The 19,694-nt window shown below is 42.2% G+C and overlaps 1 protein-coding gene and 1 long non-coding RNA gene across 3 annotated transcripts in view; one reads left to right on the top strand and one right to left on the bottom strand.

Annotated features, from left to right (window-relative positions):
• The window catches only part of Smyd3 (SET and MYND domain containing 3), a 585,856-nt gene that overhangs the window by 211,150 nt on the left and 355,012 nt on the right, over positions 1-19,694 (top strand). The window lies entirely within an intron of this gene.
• LOC143267842 (uncharacterized) lies at positions 8,442-17,940 on the bottom strand. Its single transcript, XR_013043449.1, has 3 exons — positions 17,872-17,940; positions 14,503-14,583; positions 8,442-8,546 (listed from the first exon to the last, which is right to left on the bottom strand). It is a non-coding gene; the product is annotated as an uncharacterized LOC143267842 (long non-coding RNA).

The following is a 19,694-nucleotide window of genomic DNA, read 5'->3' as shown; positions in this document are numbered from 1 at the left end:
ACTTCAGGAGCGTGCATTGTGTTTCAACTTCCTGGGTGAGTCATTCTGATGGTCAGAGAGCCATCCTTGAGAAACACTGAAGTGGATGTGTTAGGGACAACCTCACCGATGCCACTTGTCAGTTTCCACTCACTCCTGGAGAAGCTGCTTGCTTCAGGGTTGAGGCAGTGCCCACCATTGCGGGCTGGTGCGTCAGCCTCTTCATGCTGGGACTGCTGACGACCCACTTGAGTCAGGTGAGCTCGTCTTCCTTCCAGAACTTGGTTTCCGAGGGCCTCTTGAGGAGTTTGAAGAGCAGCATCACCGCGAGGGACCCAGCCACCTCAAGAAATAGAGCTACATAAAAGCCTGTCGGCCTCAAGTGCTGTTTACACAGGCAGACCCTGAAATGGACAGTTTAGACTTCTTTATCTTGAAAAAACAACCAAAGGACCAGCAAATAAACAGAGCAGCATGTGCCTGAATTCGCCTCTTTGTTGTCTCAAGGCTGATAACATTGCATTTCAATGGTCTCTGTACCGTGACTGTAATCAAATCTTTAATAAAATCTTGTGTGCTAATAAAATATTGGCATAAATTAACAAGTAATATTGCTTATACAGTCGTTAATAGATAATTCATTTTTACTTTCTCTAGTCATGTATGCTTGGAATCCCCATTTTGGTTAGTGCATGTGAAGATCCTAGTCTTTTATTATGGAATAGTACAAATTAATATATGGTTTTTATTAGTTTGTCCAGTTTGTTCCCATTCATCCATCAAGTTAAATGACTTTTAGATGACTCATACATTCAAGTCCATTCCAAAGTTGTTAAGGTTTGTACTTTATCACACAGCTATTTCTGACCATGTTCGTGGTCCTTGACTAGAGTGATGTTCATTGAATATATATTGAAGAATATGAAAAAAATTATGTTGCACTAAAAGCATTATCAGTAAGTGTATATGTGTGAGGAGGTTTACACTGTTGCTGGTAATCAATTGTAAGCTTAATTTATGTATTTGATAATGGAGACATTTTTCATTATTTATAATTTTTAAATGGAAGTCATTTAAAAATTATCCACTCTCATTTCAGTCTGTGTTCAACAGTGAAATAATATATTTTCCGAATAGACACCATCATATGTGGTTTGACCTTTCGTTGAATCCGGTAGTAAAGATCAGGATGAGTTATGCTTGAGTGGAAAGGGGCTTTTAATGTGGCCGCGTGCTTGGTGGTGCCCCCATCACACATGCTGGGGAATATTATTAATTCACTTGAATCATAATGAGCTAAAGAAAAAACAAACATGAGTTGGCTTTTGGCTAATGCATTCTCAGATGTTATGAAAGGACTATAATACCTGAATGGTTGTGCATGAGCCACAATGCATTTATGTATTGTCTGCAAGGCAGGCCACAACACAATTGCCTATGGGCAGCAGAGCACGTTTCTGCTCGTGTTTTCTCTTTGTGTGTGTGGGTGACTCCTGATAAGCCTCACAGTGCTCTCATTTTCATTCCGGAGGTAAGTGTTTAGAATGTAACGAACAATGACTAGTTGAAGAATTATCACCAAACCTCTCAAGTACTAGGAAAGCATAAATGACTCTGAGTGCTTAAACCAGGAAGAATTTTAAACTTAGTCATCAGTGGCTTGCCAGTGAGAATGGAACTGTCAGCATGTTTCCATTCGCTCGGGACCAGTCGAGTCTGTGTACATCCAGCCGTCGTATCAAATCCTTGAGAATGCCCTGCATCATGGGACGTCAGTGAATAAGACTCAGTCTAGGCTTGGGCCTTTGGGATGCTCCTTGTTTAATTTTCTGGCATATAATGACTCAATGTAGTAGATCTACTGTGACAATAAAGTGCTGGCAGAGAGGGAGAGATAGGCTTTCAGTGAGCCTGTGAGGTAAAGGTAAGTACCACTCTAAAATCCTCCACATCCTATAGAAGTAAAAACATAACTTCACTTCAGAGAGTTGATGCATTTTTGAAAGTTTCTTATTACCAGCAGATCAACCTCACATCATATGTTCTCTATGGTACTAGACAGACACCTGTATGGAAAATTTTCAGACAGCCATATGGCCACTTAAGAATGCTTAAAATCTATTAAGATTTTAGATAGCATGGGTTGATAGAGAGAATCATTTTTCTAATAAAACATCTTGTGGGAGGACTGACTAAGCTTGGAATCACCTGGGAAGTTTTGAGTGTGTAACACACAGAAGGGTATAGGTTTAACTGGACTGTATGGGTGATTTGAGGCTAACAGTCACTTAGCCCAGTGCAGCTATGGATTGCTCACATTGGAAAACTTGAAAGTTACATGTTACTTGCTTTGTAAGTTCAACTTCTTGATTTTATTAGTAAGTTTGGATGCTTTATAATCTCTCTTCAATTTTGATGGGGCGAGTTTTGCAAGCCTGTAATCCCAGCTACTTGGGAGACTGGGGCAGGAACATGGCAGGTTCATGGCCTGTTTGGGTTATAGATGACATTCAAGGCTAGCCTGAACAACTTAGTGAGTCCCTACTTCACAATAAAAAGTAAAGAGAAGACTGGGTGTATGGATCCATGATAGAGCCCTTGCAGAAGCCCCTGGGTTCAGTCTCCTCTCCCTCCCCTCAAGAAAGCCTAAGGCTTTTCTTAAATGTGTAATCAATAGTATGTAGACCCCAAAACATTCTAGCACTGGGCAATTTTCTTAGTTTACCATGATTTTAAAAAAGTAATTAAAGCAATGCACCCCAAGTTATTTTATTATTTTTTTAATGATTTACTTTTATTTTGTGTAAATTGGTGTTTTGTCTGCATGTATATCTGTGTGAGGGTTTCAGATCCTCTGGAACTGGAGGTTCAGTTGTGAGCTGCCATGTTGATGCTGAGAATTGAACCTTTGGAAGAACAGCCAGTGCTCTTAACCTCTGAGCCATCTCTCCAACCTCCATCTCCATTTGAGAATTGAAGAAAAATATAGAAAACTATAAAAAGTTACATATATATCTGTCTCATAATACATATTTCAGTTATTCTGTGCTCATTTTTTTTTTTGCTGTGTTGTATAACTGGTGTCCAATGGCTGCTTTTTCATTATATTAAAACATTATTGTAGTTCATTATTTTTCATAAATCATATTTGGGGTTATTAATTTTATTTTATGTGTGAGTGTTTTGCCTGCCTGTATGTGTGTGCACCACATGCATGCTTGGTACCCATGAACCTCAGAAGAGGGCATCATATCCCTAGAATTGGAGTTAGACATAGTTGTGAGGTGTCATGTGGAGCTGGGAATCGAACATGGGTCCTCTTTGCAAGCACAAGTGTTCTTACCTACAAAACCATCTTTTCAGCCCATAAATACCTTGTTTAATCATTAAAAAAAAATCTCACTGAACAGATCTGTTTGAAATTGCATGTTTCTCTTGGACTTTTGTCTTTGATGCCCTGTGGCCATTGTCCCTCTAGCATGTGACTGTCTTGCTCTGTTTATTCAGAAAGCAGTGTTTCTAAGCCTTTTTCTCGAGAACTAGGCTGTTTTTTGGACTCAGAGGCAAAATTGAGACCACTAATATAGCTACTTATATAACAAGAGAGAAAACAAAGGTTTGAATATTTTATTCATGAAATTCAGATTTCACTCACCGAGAAGGTATAAACCAAATTGAAATGTTTGAGAACAGAATTTAATTTTTCCATTTTTATTTGAAAATGCTGTATTTCATATTACATTTTAATTCCTTTTCTGCTCCCAGTTTTTAAAAAAGTGTTTTTATGGTTCTAAGGTCCTGTTGACATGAGTTTTGAAATTTTGATACAGGTTTTCCTTCAGTAGTTTTTAGTACTTCTACTACATTTACATCCAATAATTAGACTTAATTACTTGTTATTCATTAATTATTAATTGCACTGTTACTCAGTAGTGCTTCTTCAGAAACCCTGTTTCCTGCCTCTTCCCCTGCCCATCCCGGCAGTCTATAAGACAGCGGCAGTGGCAGCCAGAATTTGTTAAGTGGTTTGCCCTTTGTTTCTATGGGATCCCTCGCTGCAGAGTGGAAGGAGTTTTTTAAATTATGCATGTTCAGGCCTCTTCTATAACCAATACGGTGTGACCGCTGCATCTGTGTTGTCCTAGGCATCATAAGTGAAACAGAGGTTGAATGTGCATGGGAGGCTGTGTGGAGGTTTTCTGGAAATACCGTGATGTTTATGTAAGACAGCGGCCATCAGTACATTTTGCTGTCTGTATCAGCTTCCTGGATTCCAAGGGCTGATCATGTTTCCAAGGTGTCTTTGGCATGCCTGTGTGCTCTTCTGTCAGGGTTAATCTTCTCTATGTTGATCCGATGTTGATTTTATTATTATCTCCTCTGGAAAGATAAATTAACTTAGGCAATCTGAACTGAAATAATTTGTTTGTGGTCACCAACCCTCTGCAGCTGGGAGTTGGTAAATCCATCTCTCTCTCTCTCTCTCTCTCTCTCTCTCTCTCTCTCTCTCTCTCTCTCTCTCTCTCTCTCTCTCTCTCTCTCTCGGCTGGAAGAAGCATGCACTCGAATATGCTTGCAAACCTCGCCTGCCTGGGAGTGTCTGCACAGCTTGGGACATAAATTGTCAGTGAAGTTCTTCTGCAGGGCATTGCTGAGCCACACTGGCTTTTCCTCCTGTGACAGGTAAAATTGTCTCCGATGTGCAGCGTTTGCTGTTTTCCTCTTGGAAAGGGCAAGGCGAAGGGCCGCTTCTTTTTTTCTTTGGTTTTTCTCTTCCTGGGCATCCTGTCTTCTCCCTCCCCAAACTCTGCTTGTAGGTTCATATTTTCATTTTAACTTTCAAATTCAAACGTTTTGCCAGGGTTTGGCCCGGCAGGTCATTTTGTTATGCTTGTGTAAAACAACGGAATTCCCATGATGTCAGATTTCAATGTTTCTTTGGATTAGAAAAGATCCTCACATGACATCTGTGTTTCTTGCTTCTATCTCACTTGCTCTGGTTTCTCTCTGCAGATGCGCATTTTTCTCATTGGTTGTATTTCCCTAAACTAAAGGCCAAGCCACACACTGTCTCTCTCGTGAGCCAAGCAGATGCCAGCCCAGGAATTGTCTTTCCTGCCCTGGTACATGTCTTCCTCCTGCTGTGGGTCCAGAGACTTCCTGCCCATCCCCAACCCTGTCCCCGATAGGACCGTTAGGAAGAGGCTCATTCTTTCTCATCACTCTGCTTCCTTTTTGGAACCTCCTTCTGCTTGGCGTCTTGGTTAGCTGGACCCATCATGCCAACAAGAATTCTCCAAATATATAGATTTCCGAGCTCTAAAGAGTTGTCCAGTTGCTATTCGACCAGCATGATCCCTTCTGAAAACCAGAGACTTAATAATTTATATAGCCAAAAAGTATCGATTTGTGAAAAAAATCAGATCCAAAATTGAAAGAAGAAAATGCAAACAAATCCTCCCTCACAGGGTCACATCTGAGTAGTTTTTTTTTTCCTACTTATAAGTGAAAGCAAAACCAAACACGGTTCATTGCCTGTGGTGGTTTTACTTTTGTAGACAGGACGGCTATTTCTTTTTTCTTTTTCTCTTTACCCTGCATCTTTTCTCTGGATGTTGTTTCATCTTTTAGTCTTTACGCAGGGGTCCTTGACAAATGTCACAGTCGCTGGCTTTTTCCCACGGGCCATACTCTTGTGATGGGATGTGTTCTCCACATCACCTTCATTTAGTAGCTCCTGTGCTGTATGCTAGTTTGAAATGGGACACGTCCTGAAGGATTCCATCTTAGAGCCCTGATGGATTGTAAGGTTTGCAAATAAGGTCACTGGAACATGAATCAGTAGTGAAGATGAAAGCCTGCGGGGAGAAGCAGTATGAATCTTAACAAGAGCCAGAGAGATGGCTCAGTGGTTAAGAACTCCTGTGGATCTTTCTGTGGGCCTGACCCTGCATCCAGATAGCAAGTGATGATGTCGTGTCTACTTCTCTCTTTCAAATTAATCATTACTACTGATGATAAGATTAGATATATCAATTACTCATAACTTAGAAATTCAGATATTTTGATATGTGGTACAGACTAGTCATATGGCCTAGACATATGAATAACTTAAATCTAACTTCTATGTCCCATACCCAGGGTCTGTAGGTCTTTATTTTTTTTTTTATTTTTTTATTTTTTTTGGTTTTTCGAGAGAGGGTTTCTCTGTGTAGTTTTGGTGCCTGTCCTGGATCTCGCTCTGTAGACCAGGCTGGCCTTGAACTCACAGAGATCTACCTGGCTCTGCCTCCTGAGTGCTGGGATTAAAGGCATGTGCCACCGCTGCCTGGCCTGGTCTTTATTCTTTATAGAAGTGAACATTCATGTTTATTTTAGGTAATGTGAATATCCAAAACCTACCTTTTTTAAAAAAAAATTATGACGAGTGATTTTTATTTATCTTTGCTTTCATGAATTTAAATTTAAAATTTGTTCTTCTCTCATAGGTTACATCCTGACTAAAGTTTCCCCTCCTCCTTCTCCTCCTCCTCCTCCCACTCCCCCTTCCCTTCTCCCTCAGATCCATTCCTGTTATCAAAAGTTTCTTGGTCTCACCTGGTCCTGAGGTCCAGACAAATCTCTCCCACTTGTGGTCCTACAGCTGCTTATAAAATAATTACACAGAGGCTTATATTAATTACAAACTGTATGGCCTATGGTTCTGGCTTACATTAGCTAGCTCTTTCAACTTAGTTCAACCCATTCCTATTAATCTATGTCTTGCCACGTGGCTTTGTGGCTTTCCGTTACTTTCACATCTTTTTTTGTGTGGCTGGATCGCATCTTCTTCCACTTCGCCCTTCTTCTCTCTATCTCTCTTGGATTTCCCACCTGGCTGTAAGCGTTCTTGCCTTAGGCCAAAACAGCTTTATTTATTAGCCCATTGGAGCAGCACATATTCACAGCATACAGAAAGACATCCCACAGCACATTCCTCCTCTTTTTTCTTCAGAAAAGGGCAGCCCCCTCCCAGGGATTTCAGCTGAACGTGCCATATCGAATTATAATAAAACTAGGCACCTCCACTCATGTTAAGACTGGACAAGATAACCCAGCAGGAGGAATAGGGTCCCAAGAGCAGGCAAAAGAGTCAGAGACAGCCCTGCTCCCACTGCTAGTAGTCCCACAGGCACCCCACACTACACAGCCGTAACATACAAGCAGAGGACATAGGTCAGACCCAGACATGCTCCCTGATTGTTGGTTTAGTCTCTGTGAGCCCCTATGGGCCCTGGTTCGTTGATTCTGTGGGTTGATTCCTTGTGGTGCCAAGCAAGACCTGTCTCAAATATCACAACTTTCTTAGACTAACATTCCTTGCTAATGACCAGGAATGAGTTGTTCCGGGAACTCATCTTTCGTCAGCCTGCTTCCCAGTATGCCAGCACTTTTGGCAAATCGATGTATTTAAAAGGGAATTGGAAAATTAATAGGGATTATATTACCACAGACTTGGCTCTTTGTAGTTGTTAAATCAGTTTCAATGAAATGATGAACAGTTACCCAAGCCGTTAAAAATTTAATACACTTCCTCTAAAGTGCCCAGTGTTTGAGGCTTTCCTAACTGCCCCTGTGTTTCAGTAGAGCATCAAATGTAAAGTGCTTTTTGTGCCACAGTACGATTAGTTATGTGTTGGTGAGGATGACAGATTCACTTGTCTGAGGAGATGCTGAGTAAGCAGGTCTGTTCAGGCTGTGCCGAAAGTGCCTTTATGCAGCACAGTGGATAAAACCTAGAAATAGAATTGGGTATTGATTTTGCTTATTTTGCATTTGTGGCAAGAGGAAAAATAATACTTGTAACTGTTCTTTCAAGCATAAATTCTGTACAGAATTTTTCTCTGTCATTTTTGTCTGATGTTGCTCCTACTAGAACTTTCCATGTGATCCCACGTCTGTATGTCACATCTGTGACAGTCAGCCTGCCTATCATACCTGTTTTTAAATTTATGAGCAGTTTTATTTTCCCATGGAATTTGTGTTACTTTTTATTACTCAGAGTCTCCCTTACTTTCTCAGGTTGGTTTATGGCAGACTATTGATTTCAACGTAAGGCTCTCCTCATTGGTTTTGATATTTAGTTGTCTATAATATGGACCTATTTTTCTTTTTAAAACTTAATTTTGATTTTAAATTATTCTGGCTTTTCCAATATGTTGAGTATTCCTTTTTCCACATCTAAGAAAGTTTTAGTGAATAAGCGAGTCTTGGTTTTCTGTTAGGCATTGAAGTCAAGCGGGAGATGGGTAATTCGTCAGCCACTTCAGCCAGGTGCTTTTTCAACCTTGGTAGCTTTTAGTTAATGCCGTGATTCAGAGTTTACTGGTGATGGAAGACAGAGGTCAGAAACGTGGCTTATTGGTCATGTGAGGGGATTTTATGGAACTACCAGAAGCTGACGTTTTCGACTACATACCATACCTCATGTCCCTTTTCTTAGAGGACAGGTCCTTTGCTTAGGCCTCCTGGATCATAGGAAAGGATCCAGGGAGCAAGACCACCTCTTCCTTTTGTCGTTCTGTGTGCTGTAAGACAGCAAAGAAAAGAGGGAATGTAGCTTTTGATTGGTGGGGTGGGGACTCCTTAGTGTATTGATGACCTTGTTAAATCCTCATGTCTTCTCCCGAACTCATTTGTAATTGCTCAGTTAGCTGCTTGCAAGATCCACCCTGGGTTTCTCTCTTTTTCTCCTTTCCCCACCCTTTCCAATTACTTTGTGTTTAGGTGTTTTGCCTGGATGTAGGTCTCTGCACCCTGTGCATCTGTGATGCCCACAGAGGCCAGCAGAGGGCACTGGATTCCTTGGGATTTGAGTTAACAGATGGTTGTGAGCCTCCATATGGGTGCTGGGACTCAAACCCTAGACCCCTGGAAGAACAGCCAGTGCTCTCAGCCACCTAGTCATCTCTCCAGCCTCCTGTGTTCTACATTCTTACATCTTATATCCCAGGATTCTAATCACTGCCCTTTGGAAAGTATAGAACCTCTCACTCTTATCTTCATATAGCCCATCCTTCTGGCACAACCAGACCATGTACAAGCTGAGGAGATACAAGGAATGTTAATCCAGTCTGTTCCAGTAAGATCCAAAACCAACAAAAACAGAACAACATATGGGCATCACAGGAATCTAATCAAGCCTTAGCCTACAGATTAAAACCTGGTTTTGGTCCACTATGATTTCCCTACAAATGAAGTTATAGTAAAATAGTTTATGATTCAAAGCCAGTAGTTCTTAACGAAGGTATGAAGGGATCACTTGCATATATGATTAATAAACATTAGTCATCTATTTTGATAACTCATAGATGTTCCCTATCTCCAGATGTTTGAATGTGTTCTGAAATATTAAGTGTGTAGATAAATAATCTGTTAAGTAACTGAGTTAATATAAACATTTCCTTAAGAAACTAAGTTTTGCTAATTTTGTAGGAAAAGTAGTTTTGATCTATCGTGTCCTTTGAGTATTCCGGGGACCTGATGGCCAGTTCAGCAGTCAATTGTTGAAGCCATCATTAAGTAGGTGGGGGGTCCTTTGACGCTCACTCAGGTGAAGACTCCAAGCTTTATAAGATAAAAAAGCCCAATTGTTGTTTCAGGAATTATGTAAGGCCACACACTAATCTGGACACGATGCCAAACACTGGGTACTTGAAGATACAGTGCCTGACATCTGCTTTCTTGGAGCACAGGCTTGAGATGTGAAAGATGACGGGGAGCATGTGAGGACTCAGCAGGAATAGTTTCAGTGGGATGTGAAAAAAATGAATCGGTGCAAAGACAGGTGAAGATGAGTGACAGGTGAGGAACTGGGGAAAGTGACTTTTCCAGATTATAGGGGCTGACACTGATTGACGATGGCAGGCCTCTTTCTTCGGCCCACCTCCTGTATTTCATTGTTACCACATAGGAAACTTTGGAAATCCCACGTAGACATATTTATGTGTCCTTTTGAAAATCGGAACAGGACAGACAGTCTGGGTTTTGTGTTCATTCATGGCTTTACGGGACTGCTGCCATCCGGCCTCCCCGCCCCCCCTCCAGGGCTCTTCCACGTTTGATATGGAGATGCCCTCTCTCGCCCCTGAAGGAAGAAGCTAGATTGAACTGGGAGAAGATCCAGATGAAGTGGCGGTTCTTGGTCCTTTCAAGTAGAAAGGGATTGGAAGATGTAACTTAATGAAGATGCCTCATCAAATGAGAGCTTGGGGAAAGAGAGAACATGCAGTGTGGTAGCCAACCCCAATTCACCTGTTGAAATCTTCGCTCCTCGTCCCTCAGAGCGTGGCAGTATTTGGAACTAATACCTTTTAAAGGGAGTAACGCCCTAATCCAATCTGATATGTGTTCTTGTCACCAAAGGCGGGGGCATCAGAGACAAGTGTGCCTAGAAGGGCAGCCACATGTACCAGTCAAGGAGACGGGCCAAAGGGAAAGCCAGGTGTCTAACCTCTAGAACTGCGAGGAAATAAATTCTCTTGTGTTTTGGTCACTCATATGTGGCATTGCATTAGGCTGGCTCCTGGAAGTGATCCGGTGGGTCCTGAGGAGAGAGCGGATGGAATAGGACTATTGGCCTTGGTGGGGCAGAGACCATGTCTGAGTGTTGTAGACAACTCTGCAGTGTCTTCTACAGGCTGGGCTAAAGAGTCTCTGAATGCTTATTGGATTAATTTCACTTGTTAGAGTGACCCATAGCCCTGGGGTCAGAGGGAATTGTTGTGGGTCGTGAGAGGAGCATCGAGCATCTTAGGAAACCTCTGGCCCTTACTTTCTGTTTAAGGAGGTTGAGGAGGTCGGCGTGGATTCACTGCTTTGGTGTTGCAGGAGGCATCTTGAATCTGCTTTCACTGAAAGCATCAACTCTTGGATCCACATGGTAACTGAAGGCAGATGGAAGTCTGGTGTTTGTGCATATGCCCCTTCATTTCAGATAATAAAGGAATCACACATGAGCCTCAGGTGATCTAGAGATGCATACTTATTTTCTGCCTGGTGAAAAGTGCTGGGTTTGCATTGCTTTAAAAAAAATACATGGAGGTGTCTTAGCAGTCGAGATCACCCGCTGCTCTTGCAGAACACCCAAGTTGGGTTCCCAGAACCCACGTGGTACCTCCCGTCGACTATAACTCCAATCCTAGAGGGCCCACGCCCTTTTCTGACCTCTGGGCACTGCATGTATATACATAGTCAACACACACACACACACACACACACACACACACACACACACACACAATAAAAACAAATAAATGTTTTTTAAAAGCAAGTATAATAAAATGTGAGTTCTTCTGATCCTGAGTGTGCCCTTTTGTCATGGGTCTCCCACGTTCCCAGCGCCATCCATCTGGGCAGATAGACATGGAGGGCCACTCTGATTTGGTTGAGATGAGTAAGTTTGTTAGTTTGTTTCTGAGGATGTTTGTCTCCTTAATGTTGTTGTGTTCTTCCTCTGGGCTCTGAACCTTGGGTCTCCATGTCAGCATTTAACACTTTTGTGGAGTGTTTATAAGACAGCGAGTTGGCTGCCAGGAACTCTTGTTGTCCAGGATGAATAGCATTCCTGAGGCTGCACACGAATTTAACATCTCATACGATGCCATGATAAGAAACTTTGGTTTGGGTTGAAAAATAGAAGGGAATGAATGAGAAGACCCAAGTTTCCTTTCTGGTGACTTTAGCAAAGTCATACAAACAACCCCTGGGCTTCTGTTTCAGGTCTAGTAACGTGACAGTATACTGTTTTTACATGTTTAGTAGAGAAGTGAATTGGATATATGTAGAAGCACAATGCCTAGTGGAGGACTTGAGGGTAAGCTGGTTACCCCTAACCCTTCGTCCTCTGCTGCAGTGGATGTCTGTGTTCATATCTCTTCAGCTCCCATACTTCTCTCCTCCAGGTCCACCATCTTGGCCTTGGTTCCTTCACTTCCATCTTTGGATAAGTGGTCAGTGTGATTTTCCATAAAGAGCCCCTCGTGGGCACACAGCCCAGCCTGAGTCACAGCTGAATTTTGAGCTGTGTGGCAGTTCTACAAATCTGTAACACAGTGTCCTGACCAAAGGGACTTTAGCTCCTGCTGCCCTATGACTGCTCACAGTCTCTCACAGTAATGATCTTTTTATGCAGACTAGTCAAGAAAATAAAAATCTTAATAGTTTAACATTTAAAGTTTTGGATCCTGTAAAATTCTGAGTTTTTGCTGAAAATTGTGAGCTTTGGCGATTGATACTGGTCATCCATTTCTCTTGTTAAATGTTGTAGGTGCAACATTCAAGACTGAATACTAAGATCTAATAATTTGTGAGCACCATTGACACTGTTGGCCCAGGATGACAAACCCTGAACCACTAACTCTGATGGAAGCAGCTACTTGCAACTGCTGTGAATTTTCACTTGCGACTCATTATTGGAAGGAAACATTCTAAATCTCATGGTGTATATTTTTAATGACTGTGGCACTACGTACTCTGATCATTTTTGTTGAAGGTGTCTTCAGACATTTTTCTCAAATTCCTCTCGATGCTTTATCTTATAATAAATTTGGCTCATGAAAGGAAAGCCATTTCTCTTTAGCTCCCTCCGAGTACTAGAAGTCAAACGTGTTCATCTCCTGCAAAGTTACTGACGGCTCTTACGAATCAATGCTGCACCTCGTCCAGAGGTTTTAATCACATGGCTGGCTGCATCTGTCCTCCCATAGGAGAACTCGCCTTGACTGGGACGTCCCTGTGTCATTCAGAGCAATGCTGGCAGGGTCACTACTGCATATGGCCACCCTGTGATGAGAAGCTTAAGGCTGATGGGGACATATTGATCTTCTTATCAATTTTTCTTTTGTGATGGAAGGGAGCAAGCGTTGTACTGAAGGTCACTGAGCTACCGTGCGCAGGCATACGCCACTAGTGAAAATCAGCTTGGTGGGGTGTCCTGCAGTAGAAGCTGTTGGGCCCCGGCTTCCACACCTGACCACAATCACAATGCCACACCTGCAGTTTACAACAAACCTAACATTGCTTGCACTACAACTTGGTGGTAGATGTTTGGGGTAAACATTAAAAGTAGACTTTTAATTTTAGAAGATCTTAGATTTAGAGCAAAATTGTGATGATACAGAAGAGTTTCTCCATGTGCTGCTACTAAGTTTTATTCATTTATAGTTACCCTAGTATTGCGCATAGTGATAGTCAGTGACTATCAGTGAGCTGGTCGGTACTGTACAGACTTCCTTAGCTTTACGGACATCCTTATCCTGATCTTGGTCCCTGCCACATACTCCATCTTTAGTCACCATGCTATCCCAGCCTTCAGTTACTGAGACAGTTTCTCAGACTTCGTTTTTGACAATCTTGCCTGTTTTCAGGATTGCAGGTCAAGCATTTGTAGAATGTGTCTTATGGAGCAAGAAGGTAACATTTGTTGAAATGGGTTTTATTTGGTGGAGTTACATACATATTTGAGTTACATATTGAGAAGAAAAGAACTGTTCCATCAGCCCCCAAGAAGGCTGTGACTTACTGTTAGCATACTAAAGTGTCTGCTTGGCCTTTAGGCCCACTCAGTAACAGTACTCTCTGCTCTTCTCACCACCACCGCCACTACCTCCTCCTCCTCCACCTCCTCCTCCTCCTCCTCCACCACCTCCACCTCTACCCTAAACTTCTCCATCCCAGGAGAAGATATTTTAACATGTTTTGTGTAGAATGAATAAGATTCTTGGGGCTGGAGAGATGGCTCAGTGGTTAAGAACACTGGGTGCTTTTCCAGAGGACCTGGGTTCAATTCCCAGCACTCATAAAGCAGCTCACAACTGTCTGTAACTCCAGTTACAGGGGGTCAGACACCCTCACACAGACATACACACAGGCAAAACACCAATGTGCATAAAATACAAATAAATAAATAAAAAAATTCTTATTGTCTGGCCTTTCTCTGCACACTCTGTTTTTAATTTGAACCTCCTTATTAGAACTTCTCAAAGTCTTCCTGAAGTTAGTACAATGAAACTGTGGAACTATCTGAAATACTTCCTTTTAACCACATTCTTTTAGTTTTGATTTCACGTTTTGCCGTTTTGAAAGAAAAGGTTGGTCAATAAGACATGGTGGCACACACCTTGTCTTAGGATTTTATTGCTATGAGGAGACACCATGACCACAGCAACTCTTGTAACGGGAAACGTAATTGGGCCTGGCTTACGGTTCAGAGGTTTATTCTGTTGTTGTCATGGCAGGAAGCATGGCCGCACACAGGCAGACATGGTGCTGGAGACAGAGCTGAGAGCTCTCTATCAGGATCTGCAGGCAGCAAGAAGAGACTGAGACACACTGGCCAGGCTTGAGCATCTGAGACCTCAAAGCTCCACACACAGTGACACACTTCCTCCAACAAAGCCACACCCACTGCAGCAAGGCCACACCTCCTAAAAGTGCCACTCTTGTGAGCCTCTGGGGGCCATTTTCTTTCAAACCACCACGCACCTATAATCCCAGGAGTTAGGAAGCTGTGGACTGAATTGCAATGTAGTTACATCACTTCCTTCTCCCGCTTCCTTCTGCAACCTGTGGAGATTGAATTGTAAGTGTCAGGCCAGCCTGGGCAACAAAGTAAGACTCTGTTTAAAAGCAAACAAAGAAATAAAACCGTGATTTTTGCCAACTAAGACTGTGTATATTATATAATACACACACACATATATATGTATATATATATATATATATATATATATATATATATATATACATACACACATATGTATAATATTAATATATACATGGGACAGAAAGATTGTAAACGGTAGAGGACCAGGAAATCTGATGTCTGCTGCAAGATTATATATCCTCTAGATATGACAGGGAAGCAACACCCATGAAATCTCACAACACAGCTGCCTAAACAAGACCTGAACAATGACATCACCAATTGACATGTCAATGGGAATAGGAGAATTCTCCCCAGGGCTCTAATTGTAGCAATTTACAGATGCTGAGAGGGAGAATTAGTTTTTCCTCAGGGGTGAGTGTCCTAATTGTTTATCCAATACCAAGTGGTCTGCTCTAAAAACATACGTGTAAACAACACTAAATGGACGCAGCAGGTGGTTTTGGAATATTTATTCATATATATCTAGCAATAGTAATTAAAGAGTAAGAGGCCATGAGTTTGAGGAGTGGGGGTGCCGTGGGAGGGGCTGGAGGGGGCAAAGGGAAGGGAAGTGATGTAACCATATTTTAGTCAAAAATAATAAAAGTAAAATAAGGCACACCTATTAAAGCAAAACATTGCCTTTTCCAAGAATATCTTAAGATCCTAGTAGGAATTATTACTCTCCCTTTCTCCAAAGAGATATACTGTCAGATTCATTCCGTAATAGCTAAATTCTAATAATTATGCCTTAAAGAATATGTGAATTCTTTTTTCACAACCCCCTTTAAAGTCACGATGAAATAATAGTGCAGCCTAGCCCCGAGGAGTCAGTTTCATGTTTCAGTTTATTTTCTAGAAACATCTACTAAAAATTCTAATTATCTGTGATTTTAGGATTAAAACAGAAACCGCACATAGCCCCGTCTGTGTTTATGTGTGTACACATTGAAATCCTTATAATTTTCAAACAATTGTAGGAGTCTTATTTTCCCATGAGAAAACAGTAGGTTTTTAGAGTGCTTTTCTATCCACTTTGTTCCTTCCTCCCTTCCTGCCTTCCTGCCTTCCTTCCTTCCTCCCTCCCTCCCTCCCTCTCTCCCTCCCTCCCTCTCTTCCTCCCTCCCTCCCTTCCTTCTTTGCATTGCCTCCTAGACTTTCAGAGCTGCAGATTTCTGATTTAGCAGGTTGGGGGAAGGCCTTAGTTACTGGTATTGATGCTGGTATTGGGGCTGCCGTTCAAGAATGACGGTGCCATCTTGCTTGGCCCTCCAGGAACCTAGTGATGTGTTGGCAGATGTGGGTGAAGAAAACTAGGCTGAGAGAAAGCTCTTTCCCCAGAATCACATGATGAAATGGGGTAAACAGCTATCCTAGTCCATGACAACTTTGATTTAATATGCTTTAGATATTTTTCCCTTTTGAAGATACAACTAATTTTTGTCTATAAAGGTGCTGGTGAGCTGGCCCAGGCAGAACAGATGCCGTGAAAACCTGAACATCCCCAACTCACATAGAGAGGGAAGGAGAGAACTGACTCCTCAGAGTGACCCTCTGTGTGACCTCCGCATGCATCTGTGACATGCATACATGTACCAATAATAACTTTTAAAAAAGTTTAAAAAGGTGTTATAAAGCTATGATCCCCTTTAAAGAAACAAAACATTTATTGTACTTGTTAAGGCCACCCACAGTTAATCATGAGAAAGGCAAACATCTCGTGTTATGGCTTTTTTTTTTTTCTTTTTAATGCTACCTTGTAATGGTTCTATGTAGAGCCATTATTTGTGGACCCAGCAAATGAGGGTGGATGATGAATGATCCAGGACTCGGAATCTGAAAACCACACTGTTAGAGTACCATCCACTGATACTGATCGTAATGTATCTTTTGCTGTTCCTATGGGGAACGTGAGTGAGTGTGTGTGTGCATGTGTGAGAGTGTGTGTGTGTGTGTGTGTGTGTGTGTGTGTGTGTGTGTGTATGTATGTATGTGTGTGTGTGTTTGGGAGGGATGCACAAGCAAAGCTATGCTATTGCAAACATAATCTTACTGAATACTATTTTAAAGCAGCTTGTATCATCAGCTTCCTCTCACTTCCTTTCATGCTTTTTAAAGTTCGTATTGAGCTCTTGGTATATTCTAAGGCCTGTGTGTGTGTGGTGCCTCAGCTTTATTTGACCTTCAGCCTTTCCGGGGATCATTTTGAGGGAACTGTTCTGGGTAGGGGTATTAATTTGGCCAACGTCTCATCTACATTTAGGGTAAGCAATCAAGCTGGGACTTAAATACCCAACCTTTGACTGTCACGGAAGGTCTGGCCTCCAATTATTACCTCTCCTTTGTACTATTTCTCAGGTGGGAGTTGTGTGCAACACTCTGAGTTTCTTGAAGTAAATTATTCTCCATAAAAGCAAAATCATAGCTTTAAAACTGTGCTCATGTCCGTCCGTCCGTCATGCTCCCTCGTAACTTGGCCAGATCTTTTCTTAAAATGTCATGAAAAGCATGGCAGTTATGTTGTTTTCAGAGATGCACACCTTGCCCAAGCACATACAGCTCATGGTAGCACGTACTGCTGACAGTGTTTTCCTGGGAGATTTTTATGGTAGCTCTTTGGGTGTTAAAAGCAGTGTGTGATGGCGCTCCAATTTGTCTTAAAACCGCAGAGAGCTTCTGTGATGTACACACCACTAACTGCAGGGTCTCACACCACTAACTGCACGGTTTCTTTGTCTTCCCTCTCCCTTTGCTGTGTCTGAAGGCTTTCTGAACAAAGGCAGCCTTCTAAGTGCCCCAGATAACCCACTCCATGGAGGCCCTTGGGCCAAAGTCTTGGAGCGATCTGTTTAAGATCGCTTCCTTCCCTTTGCCTGTTGTCTTTAAAGCCTCCTTACATCTGGTTGTATGAGTATACATTTTAGCAAAAATATTTTATAATAGCATTCAGATTTATAATAATTGATTGGATACTACTGATACTCCAAACAAATACATAATGATTAACTCAGGCAGTCAAACCATTGCTCTCTCGATAGGATGACTAGTATTGATTTTTAGATCTTTCCATTACTTGCTGAGTAGCTTTGAAAAAAAATCACTCCTTCCTGTGGGCATCTGTTTTCTCTTCTATTAAAAGGTTATGCTACGCTCTGTCCCTGTGTTTTTGTAGTAGGGGAGATGGTGTGTGTCATGCAGACAGATACCTGTGTAGTGGAGTGACAGTGAGCAGTTGCAGGGAGGTGCCTCTCTTCGAGAAATCATTTTTCTTTATGAAGAAGTTCTAAGATTAAAAACACAATGGCCCAAATAGAACATTGGAATCTTGGGGAAACAGGTTGGAAACAAGACTAGCATGCGATCCGTGGGAAAGACATTATTGGGTGGAGCGCATTAACTGGGGACATTCGTCAAAGGGTCGTGCTTATGGAGGGTCAGTTAGAGTGTTTGGGGTGGCAGAACACTTTGCAGGTGGTGGTGGCACTTCCGTGTTTGAATTTAAAGCTACTGGATTTTGTCACTTGAACATGAAGATGCTTAAGTGGCCCTGTGGTAGAGTGCACACTTAAAAGTGGCATTTAAATGGAGAATTTTGGCAAAGGAAGGGCAGTGTGGTGAAGTTCACCTCTGGGCATCTGGTGATGATTTGGCTTCAGGTGAGGGGAGAAAACAGTCTGGCCTTAGGACAATGGCCTCCTCTTCCTGTCACTCATCAGCTTCCCATCGTGAGTTGACAGGCTGGTGCTGAGCATGTGTTTCTAAAAAGACTGAAGCATGTTGAAAGTTTCCACCTTAACTCTAAGAAGCATTTGTGATCATCTTTACTGTTTCCAAGTTAATCTTAGCTCTCTGTGGAGAATATGAACCTGGGGTACCATGCTTCTGATCCTCCCCCCCCATTTTGGTCTTTAAGTTGCAAAAAGCTATTTTGTGTGTGTGTGTGTGTGTGTGTGTGTGTGTGTGTGTGTGTGTGCGTGCACACACACGCACACATGACCATGTCTTTAGAGGCCACAAAAGGATGTCAGATCCCTTGGAGCTGAGTAACAACAGGTGCCTGGCGTGGCCTGACTCAGAAACTAGGAAGAGTAGTAACCAGCCTCACTACTGACCAGTCCCTCCACTTCTACTGCCCTTCTAGTCCATACCTAAGTATAAAACAGCCCAAAGAGGAAGAGCAGCTTCCGCCATATACCAAAGGATTACACAGGTAAACAACACCGAGAAGGAGAACAGCCTGTGTGGCTGAGGTGACCAGAACACCCCCTCCCCCGCACTGCAATTTTACAGTGATGATCCCATTACTCAGTAACTCCAGGAGAGCAGCTGATCCGGGGCCAGAGATCTTCAGCCATGTAAAGGTCAGGGCAGTACCTGAACTTGGCCAAAAATTCTTCATTGTCACTCAGGACTGGAATACCAAATGAGGCCTGGTGGTAGCAGAAACAGTCAACTGTCTGGACATGTGGGTCTCCTGTGCTGACCTACTAGGTGATGTGTGGGGCCAGCTGAACTCTGATGTAATGCCACAGCTCTCAGATCTGAAGATCTTCATTTAAAAAAAAAGAAAAAAAAAGGAAAAAGGAAACTTTTGAACATCTCAATTAAAATGTTTTCAGATTCAGTTCATTTTTAAGCAATACTACATTCCTAAAGGGATCATAAAATTTGTGTTCATCTTCCTGAAAACAAATGTTCAAATAGAAAACTGTGAATAAAACAAAGCAAACCAAAAAAAAAACCACAACTAACCCCCAGATATTAGAATGTATTTCTGGAAAACAATGAGAAAGCAAAGAGAAAAAGAATCAATTAAGCCTTCAATTCTTCTATGCTGGAAACATGTCTGGTAAGAAATGGCTTCTCACAAGCCGAGGCTAAGGCTCAGTCAGTAAAGAGCTTGCTGTGCAAGCCTGAGGACCTCATTCTGATGCCAGCACTCATGTAAAATGACAGGTATGGTGGCCCCCGTCGGGGGGGGGGGGGCAGGACGCTGCACCAGATAGATCTCTGCTGCTCACTGGTCAGC

Source organism: Peromyscus maniculatus, chromosome 11, assembly GCF_049852395.1.
Source record: "Peromyscus maniculatus bairdii isolate BWxNUB_F1_BW_parent chromosome 11, HU_Pman_BW_mat_3.1, whole genome shotgun sequence".
Taxonomy (NCBI): Eukaryota; Metazoa; Chordata; class Mammalia; order Rodentia; family Cricetidae; genus Peromyscus; species Peromyscus maniculatus.
This window is presented reverse-complemented; position numbering and strand designations above follow the sequence as displayed.